The sequence below is a fragment of the Canis aureus genome, chromosome 16 (genome assembly GCF_053574225.1).
Source record: "Canis aureus isolate CA01 chromosome 16, VMU_Caureus_v.1.0, whole genome shotgun sequence".
Lineage (NCBI taxonomy): Eukaryota > Metazoa > Chordata > Mammalia > Carnivora > Canidae > Canis > Canis aureus.
The window spans coordinates 4,575,531-4,591,067 of record NC_135626.1 but is presented as its reverse complement, the minus strand read 5'-3'; the positions used below and the strand labels follow the sequence as shown (position 1 = coordinate 4,591,067).

Below are 15,537 nucleotides of genomic sequence, written 5' to 3'. Positions count from 1 at the left end.
CATATAGGGATGTAGAGTCACAGAAGCATTTAACTGAAGATAGAAATTGAGGAATAGAATATGAATTGAGAAAGAAAACAGAAAAACAGAGTGAGAAAGAGAAAAACAATGAGAAACAGAGGTACAGAAATACAGAAGCAGCAATTGATGGATGGAGAGGAGTCTCACATAAAGGCACAGAGCTGAGCAAAGGAGAGAGAGAGAGATGGCAAGAAAGGAAAAGAGAGATGGGGTAGAGAGAAAGAAAGAGAAAATCATAATGAGAAAGAATAGAAAAGATGGAGACCAAAAATGACCATGAGACAGAGGAAGAGAGAGAGGGAAGAGGGAGAGAGAGCTAAAAAGAGAGAGAGAGAGAAGAAGGGAGAGAGAGGAAGAGGAAGGAGGAAGGAATGACAGGACAGCCGAGGACAGAGGCAGGAGGGAAGGGAGAAGGCAGCCCGAGGAGGACCCGGACTTTGGGGATGGCCTGGCTCTGCCATCTGCAAGGAGGCTGACCCCCAGGGGCAGCGACTGTCCCCCCCGCAGCTGGAGACGACCCTCCCCCCCCACTGCCAAGGGAAGCCCCCCTCCCCCGGTACCAAGAAATCAAACACAGGAGGTATTTGGGTGCAAGTATTCCTCATTCTGAACAGAACCATTAATGTATTCTAAAAAGCTTTTTAGCTGTGGCCTGCTCTGCATGTTATTAATTTCTTTATTACAGATCTTGTTATTTTCAGAGGTCCCCGGGGACCCATTAACAACGGGTTTTTATGGGAAAGAAGTCGGCTAAAGTGGTGGGAATAACTGCTCCTCTGCCCTGAGTCAGTAATCGGAGTTGCACCAAGGATAATGTAGGCTGTTTTAATTTCCAAAATAGCAACAGTTCAGACATTTAATTGCCATTTTATGCCCTTTTTTCATGCTGCCGAGTGTAAAATATGTGACCAGTAATATATAACGGCTAACCACTGAGCCACAGCCTGCCCCAGCTTCCTTGTCTCCCCTGGAGAGGGACGCGGGGAGGAAGGGAAGTGGAAGGGAAAGAGGGACAGACGACCCTGGGTGGGCTTGCCTGAGCTCGAACCACTGGGCAGATCCAGTTCTGCCTCCCGTCCTCTCACATCCTCCCAGAGACCCTTTCTCCAACTTAGCATCCTTGATTTGAGACTTCATAGTCCACCACCCCTCCCCTGTTGTTTTTCCCGGGGCTTCAACATCACCCACAGGTTGTGAGTACCTGGCCCAGGTGAGCACCAAGTGTAATAAGGTGACCTCTGTCACAAGTTCCTCTTCCTGCCCTCCCCCGAGGCCTGACCTTCAAATGCACCAAGGAAATGACTGTACCAAGGAAAATACACTTATGGACCGCACCATGACATCCCCTTGCTCCTTTTCTTGTGTACCCACCCTGACCCCCCAGTAAAGGCATTAGCCCACTGGTCCTTGCTATCTTGACTCCCCACCTGCTTAATTGAACTTGCTCCCCTGAGCTTTATTTCTCTAGGACCCATGGGTATCTTACACTTCGTTTTTCTAAGCCTCTTCTGGGCACCCTCTTGCTACCACACCTGACTGACCATCGCCTAAAAGAACACAGAACAATCTCTGAATGTGGCAACAGATAGGGTATCTTTTCTGAGTGAACTGCATGAGTCTGTGGGGTGATGGTGGTGTAGGATGCCTGGGCAGCTGGCTCAGTGATGAGCACCCCACTGGTGGGTATTAGGTCTGGTGAGCTGAAAGCTACTTGTCTCAGGGGTACCAGCAGCCTGAATTTATTTTCTGATCCCTTATTCCTTTTGGGGGTCATTAAAACCTAATACGTAAGCTCCACGAAATTTGACATTGCGCCTAGTGCTAAAGCCTAAAGCAGTGTGTGGCATGTGGTGAAAATCTATGGAGTTGATGACAAGGATTTCTCTTTTCCTTTTTAGTTCCCCCCATCCCGGCACGCAAGAATGGAGTGTGAGCTCCTTCCATGGATATAGCTCTACTCTCTCTGAGAACAAGGTGCTTCTCACTAGTAAAGAATAACTCTCCAAAGTTCTCCATTTTACACAATATCAACTGAGGGAGTTCTGTGCTGAGATTTTGCATGAACTCCATTCTCTGAGAACTGCCCCTGGATTTCCATGGGAGGGCACCCAGCTCTGTTTTACCAAGAGAGTCGTGCCCTCTGGGGCATTGCTAACTGGAATACGTGTGGACACATGACCCAAGCTGAGATTTTTCACACAGCAAAGGAGTCTTAATCAATGGTTGAAATGGTAACTTGTAAACCTTCAAGCTGTAGAGCCATTGTATTCCCTGTGCTGGAATATTCTGTGGTTAACTTGGTTAAGCTAAGAACTACCTGTCCCAGAAATCTCTTTCCAGAGTAGAGTTGTCTAAAACTGGGATGTGGAGTGGAGATGTGTTAGCTGCACTTACTCTATGGTGCTCTTTGTGATCAAATATGGTGATGACAGATGCCAAGGTGTCCAGACGATCATGTGACTTGCATTCTTTATTCTATTAACATGGAGTATGACATTGATACTCATATTTTGAAACTGTCTTTATTCCTACAACAAATCCTACTTGGTCATGGAGTATGATAATTTTTAAGATGATGAATTTGGTTTCCTAGTATTTTGTTAAGGATTTTTACATATATATGCATAAGGGATATTGGTCTATAGCTTTTCTTTTCATGTGATGTCTTTGTCTGCTTTTGGTATCTCGATAATACTGGCTTCACAGAATGAATGAGAAATACTTTCTCCTCTTCTACTTTTTGGAAAAGTTTGCGAAGGATTTGTATTAAATTTTCTTTTAAAATTCAGTAGAATTCACTTGTGAAGCTATCTGCTCCTAGGCTTTTCTTTGTGGAAAGTTTTTGATTACTAATTCAGCCTGTTTACTTGTTACAGGCCTATTTAGCTATTCAAACTTAAAAGGAAAAGAAGCCTGGGGCACCTGGGTGGCTCAGTTGGTTAGGTGTCCGACTCTTTTTTTTTTTTTTAAGATTTTATTTATTCATTCATGAGAGACACAGAGAGAGAGAAGCAGAGACACAGGCAGAAGGAGAAGCAGGCTCCATGCAGGGAGCCCGACGCAGGACTTGATCCCCGGTCTCCAGAATCACGCCCTGGGCTGAAGGCAGCACTAAGCCACCTGGGCTGCCCCTAGGTGTCCAATTCTTGATTTCAACTCAGGTCATGATCTCAGGGTTGTGAGATTGAGTCCTGCATTGGGTTCTGTGCTGGGCATACATCCTGCTTAAGATCATCTCCCTCCTTCTCTAAAAGAAAAAAAAAAAAAAAAGCTAGTTTCAATAGTTTGTGTCTTTCTAGAAATGTGCCCATTTCATCTAGATTATTTAATTTGTGAGTAGTATTCATTTATAATCTTTCTTATTTCTGCAAGATCGATAGGGCTCTCTTCTCTTTAATTTCTGAGTTTTATAATTTGAGTCTTCTGACTTTGAAAGGGCATCAACCCATTCTGCCCCTTCCAGCGGCTGCAAGGTTTTTACTGTAGTTACAGGGAAAGGGCCAGAGCAGAGCCAGGGAGGGGGAAATGAGAATAGTGAAAGTTAAAATGCCATAAAGCTTGCTGTTCCTACTGAGATGCAGCTATTGGCTTTAAAAAATAATAATGAATGCTTCCCAGATTGCTGCAGCCTTTGGTTAATTTCCCAAGTTCTGAAAAAGTTGTTTCTGACAATTTTTGCCAGTGTTTTCACTACTTTTATGGAGGAGGGAATTTTCAGAGGTCCTTAATATTGCCATTTTTGCTGATGTCATTCCTCCTTTTTCTTAGAAGTACATAAAATAATAGTGTTTCTTACAATTGATGACATCTTAGATTCGATAAAATATAGTAAGCCTTAGCTGTAAAACACAGCTAACTAACTAATGGGAGAGTTAAAAAGGTGACACTAAATGCTAGACAATAAAAAAATAGATGATGGGGTTGATAGATAAATTAAATATCTTTGTCCTTACATTGTTATGGAAAATGATAGAGATATTATTAACTCTTGACTTCAATTACTTATATTAGAATGTAAGGATAACTACTCAGATAAGAGAAATAGAATATATAATTTATGAAACAATTAAAAGGAAAACAGATACTGATTAATTCAATGGAACGTAGGAAGAAAGGAAAGAACAAAGAAAAACCCAGTGGGGGGAAAAAAAAACAGTGAAGAGACACATACAGACACAAAACAGATGTTAGAGGGCAGCCCCGGTGGCTCAGCGGTTTAGCACAGCCTTCAACACAGGGCCTGATCCTGGAGACCCGGGTGGAGTCCTGTGTCGGGCTCCCTGCATGGAGCCTGCTTCTCCCTCTGCCTGTGCCTCTCTCTCTCTCTGTCTTTCATGAATCAATAAATAAAATCTTTTGGGGATCCTTGGGTGGCTCAGTGGTTTAGCACCTGCCTTCCGCCCAGGGCGTGATCCTAGAGACCCGGAATCGAGTCCTGCATCCGGCTCCCGGCATGGAGCCTGCTTCTCCCTCTGACTCTCTCTCTCTCTGTCATGAATAAATAAATAAAATCTTTAAAAAAATAAAAATTAAAAATTAAAAAAGTGCAGCTACATATCCAAGGCACCTGGGTGTCTCAGTTGGTTAAGCATCTTACTCTTGATTTCTGCTCAGGTCATGATTTCAGGGTGGTGAGATTGCCCCCCCCCCCTCCTCCCAGCTCAGCACTCAGCTCAGAGTTGGCTTGGGATTCTCTCTATCCCTCTGCCCCTCCCCCCACTCACACATGCTCTCTATCTCTAAAATTTAAAAAAAATCTTTAAAAAAATTCAGTTATGGGGGGGCACCTGAGTGATTCAGTGGTTGAGCACCTGCCTTTGGCTCGGGTCATGATCCTGGGGTCCTGTGATCAAGTTGCGCATCTGGCTCCCGGCAAGGAGCCTGCTTCTCCCTCTGCCTATGTCTCTGCCTCTCTCTTTCTGTCTCTCATGAATAAACAAATAAAATATTTTTTTAAAAAATTCAGTTACATATCCTATTTGCACCTGAAAAATGAAATAGGTAATAGCTAATGTTTAGATAGAAATATACAGTAATAAGTAGATACTAACCAAAATGGAGCTGGTATAACAATGTTCATACTAAATGAAATAAGCTTTAAAAAAAAAAAACACTATTAAGAAAAGTAGGTGATATTTAATAATGAAAAGAACAATTTCCCAGGAAAAGATAACACTGAACTTGATATAGCCTGGAACGCATTAAGCAAAAATTGACAAATCCCCAACTATGCTAGATTTTAACACATTTGAGATGGAATAAGAAAAAAAGAAAACTAGTAAGGACAAAAAAGATATAGAAGACTAGACAATAGCGTTAACTATTAGTTAATATAAAGAGCTCCTGTAGAATTCTGAACATCGCAAATGGAAACTATATATTCTCCTCATGTATATATGGAATGCTTATAAATATCAACCCATTCTATCACATAAAAGAAGACTCAAAAAGTAATGAAGAAACAGTATCCCACAGAACTCATGAAATTAGAATTTAATAATAAAGGCTAGCCAGAGTGGGAAAATATCTCTAAATAATTAATGGATTAAATAAGAGATTATAACATCAATTATAAATATTTATAATTGAAAAAACTCCAAACATATATAGTTGAATAATTAAAATGCTACAGGTCAAAACTTGTAGATTGTGTCAAAGTGGAAATGAGAGAGAAAATTACAGTCTTGAAATAACTTGAACCAAATTTTCAACTCAAGTAGATTTTAAAAAATGAACTAGAACTAAAAAACAACAGAAGTTAACAACAGAATCAAAAGTTAACTATTTGAAAAGATTAATAAAATGGATAACTTCTGTTAAGGTTAATGAAGGGAAAAAAAGAAATGTTTAAAAAGGGACATAAGTATAGACACAACAGAGATGAAAAGGATCATAAAGGAATGCTTTGGATGACCATATGTTAATAAATTTAAAAACTTGTATGGAGTAGACATCTGCTTTATAAATCTAAAACTGATCAATATTAGCTTCAGAAAAAAAAAATAGAAAACACAAATAGAACTATAACCACCTAAGAATTTGGCCTAAAATGAAAACATCAGAACTTGGATATTTGCCAGATGAGTTTTACCAGAATTTTAAGAAACAAGTAAGTCCTGTCTTACATTGTTTCATGAATAGAAAGAGGATAAAGCTTCACCTCCATCTCCTTTCCTGTGGCTGAGATAACCTTGATACCAGAATTGGAAAAAAGAATATGAGAAAGAAAAATGATAGGCCAGCCTCACTTAAGAATATAGATGCAAAAATCCTTTAAAAATGTTAGCAAAGGGCAGCCCCGGTGGCACAGCGGTTTAGCGCCGCCTGCAGCCCAGGGCGTGATCCTGGAGATCCTGGATCGAGTCCCACGTGGGGCTCTCTGCGTGGAGCCTGCTTCTCCCTCTGCCTGTGTCTCTGCCTCTCTCTCTGTGTGTCTCTATGAATAAATAAATAAAATCTTTTTTTAAAAATGTTAGCAAAATGAATCCTAAGTTTTACACTAAAAATACACCAAGATGAGGTTGAATTTATTAGAGGAAACAATGATGATGTAATATTAGTAAATCTATTGGTATAGTTCACCACATTAACAGATTAAAAATAAAATTATTTTAAATTTCAATAGACGGAAACAAACCATTTGAAATAAAAGTAAAATAATTAAACTCAGAAAATTATGAATATAAGAAATATTTTTAACCTACCATCGAAATATTAGAGACAATATCTTTAATTTTGTACTGAAAGAAATATGTGCAGGACACCTGGGTGGCTCAGCAGTTAAGCGGCTGCCTTCGGGCTAGGGCGTGATCCCGGATGTCCCGGGATCGAGTCCCACATCGGGCTCCCTGCGTGAAGCCTGCTTCTCCTCTGCCTGTGTCTCTGCCTCTCTCTCTGTCTCTCATGAATAAATAAAATCTTTAAAAAAAAAGAATACATTTGACACTATTCATTAAAAATTTTTTTTATCTATTAAGGGCCACCTGGCTGGCTCAGTCAGTAGAGCATGTGGCTCTCATGGTAGGTTTGTAGGTTTGAGCCCCACATTGGGTGTAGAGATTACTTAAGAAAATAAAATCTAAGGGTGCCTGAGTGGTTCAGTAGGTTAAGCGTCCAACTCTTGGTTTCAGCTCTGGCCATGATCTCAGGGTCGTGAGATCGAGCCTCCCATCAGGCTCTGCTTGTTCTTCTCCCTCTGCTCCTCCCCCTTGCACACACACTCTCTCAAATAAGTAAATAAATAAAATCTTAAAAAAAAAGAGAAGACTCTCCCTCTGCCTCATTCCCCTGTTCATGCTGGCTCATGTTCTCTCTCTCAAATAAATTTTAAAAATCTTTTAAAAATAAACAAAGTCTTAAAATATTTCCTTTGAAAGGTTTTTTAAATACTAAAAATTAAAATATATCTATTAAGTGAGGCACTGGATGAAATAGAAGCAAGCAAAACAAAGTTCCTACTCTTACAGAGCTTACACTGTAGTGGATGAATCAGACAAAACCAAACGAATAATTTATAATATGTCAGTCCTAAAAAAATAAATAATGTAGAGGAAAGGTGATAAAAAAAGAAAGCTATCTGTATGTGCATGTGTGTGTTATTTTATACAGGGGCTGGGGAAGGCCTTACTGATTCAATGATAATTAAAAAAGACCTGAAGTTCATGAAGGAATGAATGAGGTAGGATAAGGTAGTTCTAAGCAGTGGAAATAGCAATAGATAGAATAACATCTTTTATATGATTTTTTAATGTATAAAATCCAAAAATTATACATCATTAGAACTAATAAGAGAATCTATCAAGGTTGCCAGAAAAAGATAAATATTCAAAAACTACTGGGGCTTCTATACATAGCACCAACCAATTAGAACACAGTATGTGAAAAAGATTTCATTTGCAATGGCAACAAAATCAACATAACTAAGACTAAAATGTAACGGAAGATACATAAGACAGGGACACCTGGGTGGCTCAGCAGTTGAGCATCTGCCTTCAGCTCAGGTAGTGATCCCTGGGTCCAGGGATGGAGTCCCTCATTGGGCTCCCTGCAAGGAGCCTGCTTCTCCCTCTGCCTGTGTCTGCCTCTCTCTGTATCTTTCATGAAAAAAATAAATAAAATCTTAGAAAATAAAGAAGATACACAAGACCTATGTAAAAATGAATTATGTATCTGTATTGACCTAATAAAATTGAATCAAATAAGATCTAATAACATCTAATAAGTAATGTCTAAATAAATCATGTTTATAAATGGAAAGGCTCAGTATTAAAAAGATAGTGAGCCTCCGCATATTGATACAGAAATTAAATGGAATTCCAATCAAAGGCACAGCAAGGTTTTCTGAAGAAACTTGGTAAACTGATTAAGGGCTGGAATATCTAAGACAACTTTGAAGAGGAGCAAGAGGATAGGGAGATACTTAGCCAACTATATGAGGGTGACAGTAGCTGAAACAAACAAACAAATCTCAACATCTTTATGACTCAAATCTAATAGGGGGGCCTGGGTGGCTCAATAGGTTAGGCATCTGCCTTTGGCTCAGGTCATGATTTCAGGGTCCTGGGATCAGGCCCACATTGGGCTCCCAGGACTCCGGAATCATGACCTGAGCCAAAAGCAGATGCTCAACCACTGAGCCACCCAGGTTCCCTTATGTCTGGCTTCTATAAATCCAAAATGGATGCTCCTGATCAGTGGGCATCTCTCCTTCAAGCAGCAAGTTGCAGACCCAGTCTTCTTCCATTTTTGGTTCCCATCTTTCAAGGTTGCCATGCATGTTTGCCTCAAGCTGGTGGAAAAGGAAAGAGCATGAAGGATCATACATGGAAGTTTCTGTAAGCAATGCCTAGAAATGGCATACATTGTTTCCACTCACAACACTGGTCAGAACCCACTCACGTGGCCACACCTACTGCCAGGGAGGCTGTGAGATAGAGCCTACCTGTGGTCCCCAAAACAAGAGGAAACAGGTATGGTTAAAAGCTAGCCAGTCTCTGTCATATTTGCCATAAGTTAAGATTTCTTATACGGGTATAATCATATAAACTGTGTGGAATGGCACAGGGATAAACAAATAGATCAACAGAACAGGAAACAGAGTCTAGAAGCTGAATTATACGTGTATGGGAAGTCTCTATATGATGGGGATAGCTTCACAGTCAGTGGGGAAGTGGGGAGCCATGGAACATATGGTGCAGAGACAACTGGCCATCTCTATCGGAGCCAATATAAAATAATATATATGGAAGGCCATCTATACAAACCTAGGTGACATGAGGTCCTAAATGTAAAAGAGTGAAGACTTTAAAATAATTAGAAGAAAGTATCAGAGAATATCTCATGGTTTTGTATAGGGAAAGATTTCTTGAAAATGGGAAAGACAGGGATGCCTGGGTGGTTCAGTGGTTGAATGTCTGCCTTCGGCTCAGGTATGATCCCGGAGTCCTGGGATGGAGTCCCACATCGGGCTCCCCACAGGGAGCCTGCCTCTCCCTCAGCCTATGTCTCTCTCTGTCTCTCTCTGTGTCTCTCATGAATAAATAAATAAAATCTAAGGAAAAAAAAGAAAATGGGAAAGACAGAGAGAAAGCAAGGAGGAAACACCAAACATGATGGAAAAGACTAATAAATTTGACTCTCCTTTCTGCTTCAAACCACTATAAAGAAAGGTGTCCTCAATGAAAAAAATTTTTAAACCACAAGTAAGAGAAAACATTCTCAAAGTAAAAAACTGGGAAGGATTAAGATTCAGATTACATAACGAACTTCAATAAGATAAAGGTAAACAACCAGTGGAAGAGTGGACAAAGGATATGAACAATTAATACACAAAGGAGAAAATGTAATTTCCTATAAAAAAATTTAAAAATGCCCAACTTCACTCATAATTGTGGAAACACACACACACACATACACACAAAGATCACATCAATCAAAGGGCAAAAATTTAAAAGTCTGGCAGTACCAAGTATTATTAGTATAGATGTAGAGAAATGAAGACCCTTGCATACTGCTGGTGGGAGGGCAAATTAGTGCAAATACTTTGGAGAATGATTTGGAAATACAGCTTGACAATACACACACCTGGGATCCAGCAATTCCTCCCCTTGGTATATGCGCCGGAAACATTTTGCTCTTAGACACAATGAGACATGGTGCTCGAGGATGCTCGCTGGAGGATTATCTACAGTTGCAGCAAAATTAAGAAACAATAAATAAAGTGTGGTGTTTTTGTGCAATGGGCTACTCTTCCTCAGGTAAAATGAATGAATCTGGGCTCATGTAGCAACATGAACAATCTTGGGAAAATAATGTTGAATGAAAGCAAGTTGAGAATGATCCCATTCCTGTAAATATGTACCCAAAGGCATAAAACAGCTCACTTAAAAATAAATATACAAAATCATACTATATTTTTATGGACAGCACCATAGTGAAAGTATAATAATTGGACGGGCAGGATACACACCAATTTAGAGCTACCTATGAGTAAGTGCCAGTGAAGAGAGTAGTGAAAAGGAATCAGGATGAAAGCAAAAGCAGAAAGAATATAGTGAAATGCTAATCATTTCTAAATTTGGGTGATGAGGGATGCCTGGGTGGCTCAGCGGTTGGGTTTCTGTCTTCGGCTCAGGGCCTGATCCTGGAGTCCTGGGATCGAGTCCCATGTCGGGCTCCTGCTTCTCCCTCTGCCTATGTCTCTGCCTCTCTCTTTCTCTGTGTCTCTCATGAATAAATAAATAAAATCTTTAAAAATAAATAAACTTGGATAATGAGCAGAAGGGTTTTATTCTGTTATCCCCTATTCTTCTATATGTGTGAAATATTTTATGTTTAAAATTTTAATAAAATAATTTCTAAAAATCTTAGGGAAAGATTGCAGTTGGTCTATCCTAGATCAGTTGTCCATTTCAAACCAATCAATTGGATATACTGCTATAGCTGTATATATGCAGAGTTCTGGGGATGCAGGTAGTGTCTTTGAGAAGGAAGAGAAGTAGCAAAAAGAGGAGTACTGGTGCTGCGGAGGAACGGCTGTTGACCCGCGGGCCTCGGCTCCCGGCTCCCGGCTCCCGGCTCCCGGCTCGTCGGCGGCTCCCGCGCTCTCCTCTCCCCCCGTGAAGACGCGGCCATGGCGCTCCGGGTCACCAGGAACACAAAAGTGAATGTTGAAAACAAGGCGAAGATCGGTATGGCAGGGGCAAAGCGGGTGCCTCTGGCCTCTGCTGCAGCCTCCAAGCCCGGCCTGAGGCCAAGAACTGCTCTGGGAGACATTGGTAACAAAGTCAGTGAACAACCACAAGCCAAACTGCCTCTGAAAAAGGAAGCAAAAACTGCGGTTCCTGGAAAAGTCATTGCTAAAAAAAAATACCAAAGCCTCTGGAGAAGGCACCTGAGCCTGTCCCTGTCCCGGAACCAGAGCTGGAACCTGAGCCGGTTAAAGAAGAAAAACTTTCGCCCGAGCCTATTTTGGTTGATACTCCCTCTCCAAGCCCGATGGAAACATCTGGATGTGCTCCTGCAGAAGAATATCTGTGTCAGGCTTTCTCTGATGTAATTCTTGCAGTGAATGATGTAGATGCAGAAGATGGAGCTGATCCAAACCTTTGTAGTGAATACGTGAAAGATATTTATGCTTATCTGAGACAACTTGAGGAAGAACAAGCAGTCAAACCAAAATACCTACTGGGTCGTGAAGTCACTGGAAACATGAGAGCCATCCTAATTGACTGGCTAGTACAGGTTCAAATGAAATTCAGGTTACTGCAGGAGACCATGTACATGACTGTTTCCATTATTGATCGGTTCATGCAGAATAACTGTGTGCCCAAGAAGATGCTGCAGCTGGTTGGTGTCACTGCCATGTTTATTGCAAGCAAATATGAGGAAATGTACCCTACAGAAATTGGTGACTTTGCCTTTGTGACTGACAATACTTACACTAAACACCAAATCAGACAGATGGAAATGAAGATTCTAAGATCTTTAAATTTTGGTCTGGGCCGCCCTCTACCCCTGCATTTCCTTCGGAGAGCATCTAAGATTGGAGAGGTTGATGTTGAGCAACATACTTTGGCCAAATACCTGATGGAGCTATCTATGTTGGACTACGATATGGTACACTTTCCTCCTTCTCAGATTGCAGCAGGAGCTTTTTGCTTAGCGCTGAAAATTCTCGATAATGGTGAATGGACACCAACTCTACAGCATTATCTGTCCTACACTGAAGAATCCCTTCTAAATGTTATGCAACACCTGGCTAAGAATATAGTCATGGTGAATCGTGGGCTTACAAAGCACATGACTATCAAGAACAAGTATGCCGCCTCTAAGCATGCTAAGATCAGCACTCTGGCACAGCTAAATTCTGCACTAGTTCAAGATTTAGCCAAGGCTGTGGCAAAGGTGTAACTTGTAAACATGCATTGGAGTATTGTAATATCTGCAAATAAAATTGGCACCATGTGCCATCTGTATATATTAAAAAAAAAAAAAAAAGAGGAGTACTGTGTGCTGGTCCCCCGGGGCATAAGCAGCCAGGGGTATCTGGGAAATTAACCAGGGGCCACATTAGAATCCCCAAGGAGCTTCTTTCAGCAATCAAACCCAAACCTGCTGAATCAGAATTTTCCAGGCATTCACGTCTCAGAAAAGCCTTCCAGTTGGTTCTGATGGAAAACCCTAGTTAAAGAATGTGAGTCATCAAAGGCCTTGGGTTCAAACTGCGGAATTGAATCCCTAGCTCAGGTGAGTGGGACCCAGGCTTTTACCCACCTACCACATGCCTCGGTAGGGACTCCTTCCCTTTGAGATACAGCCTGTGGACAAAGGAGAGGACACACATATTAAGTGAACTAGTCTCTAGGAACGCCCCATTTCCAGACTTCATCCTCCAACACCCTTGGCCTTAAGCACCCATCCTGGTTCCTCGAATTTGGCATGAAGAGGCCGATTAGGGAGAGAGGAACTCGAGCTCCCTCTAGAGGCCAAAAGTGTTAACGTTGGTGATTCTCCAAAGCTTTTCCTCGTGGTTAAAAACAACAGTAAGTAAAACAATGGTTATCCCGGCACTTACTAAATGCTAGAGACTGTGCAGAAATGATGTGCCCAAAGTCCCTAAACTAAGGGGCGGCAAATTCAGGATTCGAACCCAGGTCTATCAGACTTCCAGAGCCGTAGCATGGGGAATCTTGGGTCATTAAAGATCCTCCATAGTGTGGCAGCAACCAGTCTCCCCTCCTTACGCCTGCCCCCAATGACACCCCAGAGTCTACTCTTCTCCAAGTACACGGAGCACCACGTGGTGGCGGAGATGCTGTCGATGCCCTCAGGCCCTTCTTATTATTGCCCTCCCTGCCGGGACCACCCCCCCCCCCCCCCCCCAGTATTCTTTCTACCAAAACATCCACGTGGCAAGTCCTGATTATCCTTCAGGGCTCTGCAGAATGTCCAACGCCGGTGGTTGCTTACCTGTCTCCCCCATTCTGCTGTGCACTCCCCAAAGCGGGCATCGATTTACTCATCTCTGGACCCCCAGCTGATGAGCAGAGTGAGGGGATGAGCGAATACACGAACGAATGAACGAATGAATGGTAACGGCGATGACAAGCAAATGGTAGCGGTGGCGGAGGGGGCTGCGTGCCTGTAACCATAGTAACGATGATGTTGCTGGGTGACAGTGCTAGAGGTTGGTAACCATGGCAACACTGGCGGGGAGGCCTGTTCGGACAGTCCTAGCGCTGCCCACTTCCTGCCCGGACCAAGCCTGACTTGCTCAGTAGCCAAATGAGATGACTGAGATGACGAAGGCAGGCGGCAACTGCTGTCCTGCCCCCTAACACCCCGTCCCTCCCAGGCCCGAGTCTCAACAGCGATCGCGTCCTCTTTCTCGGTGGTCCCCGAGACTCTGGGAGGACCGCGTGGGGATGAGGGGGCGCCGTCTGCCTGCTGTGCGTATCTGTGCGCAGGCGAAGGTGTAAGGTGCGGTTCGCGCTAAGGCTGGTCTTGTGAGTGCCCGGGGAAGGGTCTGCGGCGACAGTCCCCAGTGTGAGCGCCGGTATCCGTCCGCCGCACGCGTGGCCGCAGCGCGCTGTGCCCGGGAGGGACGCCGCGGCGCGTGTGCACGTGTGTGCGCGTGTGCACCTGTGTGTGCACGTGTGTGCACGTGTGTGCGCGCGTGTGCACGTGTGTGTGTGCACGTGTGTGTGCGCGCGCGCCGCGGCTCTGCCCTGGGGGCGGGGTCCGGGGCTGCGGGGCTGCGGGGCTGCGGGGCGGGGGGCGCCGCGCCCCATCCATCACCCCGCGCGCAGCTCGCCGAGCGGATATCACGGTGTCACGGGCGACTCGGCTCGCAGATCTTATCCTCTTCATTTCCGCCTGAGCCCAGCCCGCCCGCGCCGGCTCCCTGAAGGCTCCATCCATCATGGGGGGACGCGGGGGGCTGCGCGGGGTGGGCGCGCGGAGAGGGAGGGGCCGCAGCAACCCGAAGTACCGGGCGACACCTAAGGACGAGTGGGGGCTGGGGCACTGCTGGGGCCGCTGGGGCCCGCGGGGGAGGGGACGCGGCCCGCCCGGGCCCCGCGACAGGTTGCTGGGGTCCGCATCCCTGGGTGCCCGGCCTCTGTGTCCCTCGCTGGGGGGTGGAGCGGGGAGCGGGCCCGTGCGCCAGGCCGGGGAGGGGGCGCCGAGCGCGGGGCCCGCACCTGGACCCTGCGGGGCGACCCGGGCCCGGGCCTCGCGGGCGGGGGGCGGGGTCCCCAAAGGGAGGCCTTATTTCATTTCCCCGCGCTGCTGAGGTTTCTGCGCAGTGTCTCTCTCACCTCTTTAAATTTTACGGCGCTTGGCTTGTGGCCGCCGGGCCCCGCCCCGGGGAGGAAGCGGGTGCTGGGTCTGGGAGCCTGTCCCGGCCGAGGGGTGGCCCCAGCAGGCAGGGCGCGGGTCAGGCCCGGGGCGCCCAGACTCTGCGGGGCGCCTGGCCGGCGACCCCCCTATGGTCGGGCAGGGGGTTTGGGCTGTCCTGGCCCAAAAAGCGGGGCTTGCCTCGGAGCGTCTCGGGCCTGGCCCTGTCCCCTTTCCAGACTCCTGGGCCCGCCACACCTCCCTCCTCCTGTTCCCGGAGTGCTGGGGGTGGGGGTGGGGGGCTGTGGGGGTGGGGACTGCGGGAAGAGGGAATAAGAGGAGCAGAAATAGATACCGACCTTGGGGCCCGTCGCGTTGCCAAATCCACTCTCCTCCCTACCCACTCCCAGCTTCCCCCGGGGGCACAGTGGTGCCCGCAAGTCCAGAGACAGGGTCAAGTACACGGGCCTGGCAACCTCGGGCCGCTGACGGCCAGGCCCGGCACCTGCCTGGAGATCATCAGGATGGGGGCTGGAGGTGAGGGGAGTGAAGAGGCCACTGGCCCCCGCCGGAGGGAGCCTGAGATGACTCCCTAGGAGGGTCAGTCTGGGCGAAGGGGAAGGAGTGTAGTCTTGCCTGGAGGGGCGTGAGGGAGAAGAGGGGTCAGGAACAGCAGAT

At 45.1% G+C, this 15,537-nt stretch overlaps 1 long non-coding RNA gene and 1 pseudogene across 1 annotated transcript; one reads left to right on the top strand and one right to left on the bottom strand.

Moving 5' to 3' along the window:
- Positions 1 to 3,003: 3,003 nt before the first annotated feature.
- On the bottom strand, positions 3,004 to 14,095 carry LOC144285537 (uncharacterized). The gene is made up of 5 exons (XR_013353817.1): positions 13,492 to 14,095; positions 12,796 to 12,839; positions 10,105 to 10,204; positions 4,809 to 6,457; positions 3,004 to 3,268 (listed from the first exon to the last, which is right to left on the bottom strand). It is a non-coding gene; the product is annotated as an uncharacterized LOC144285537 (long non-coding RNA).
- Positions 11,054 to 12,499, top strand: LOC144285536 (G2/mitotic-specific cyclin-B1 pseudogene; annotated as a pseudogene).
- Positions 14,096 to 15,537: the final 1,442 nt, after the last annotated feature.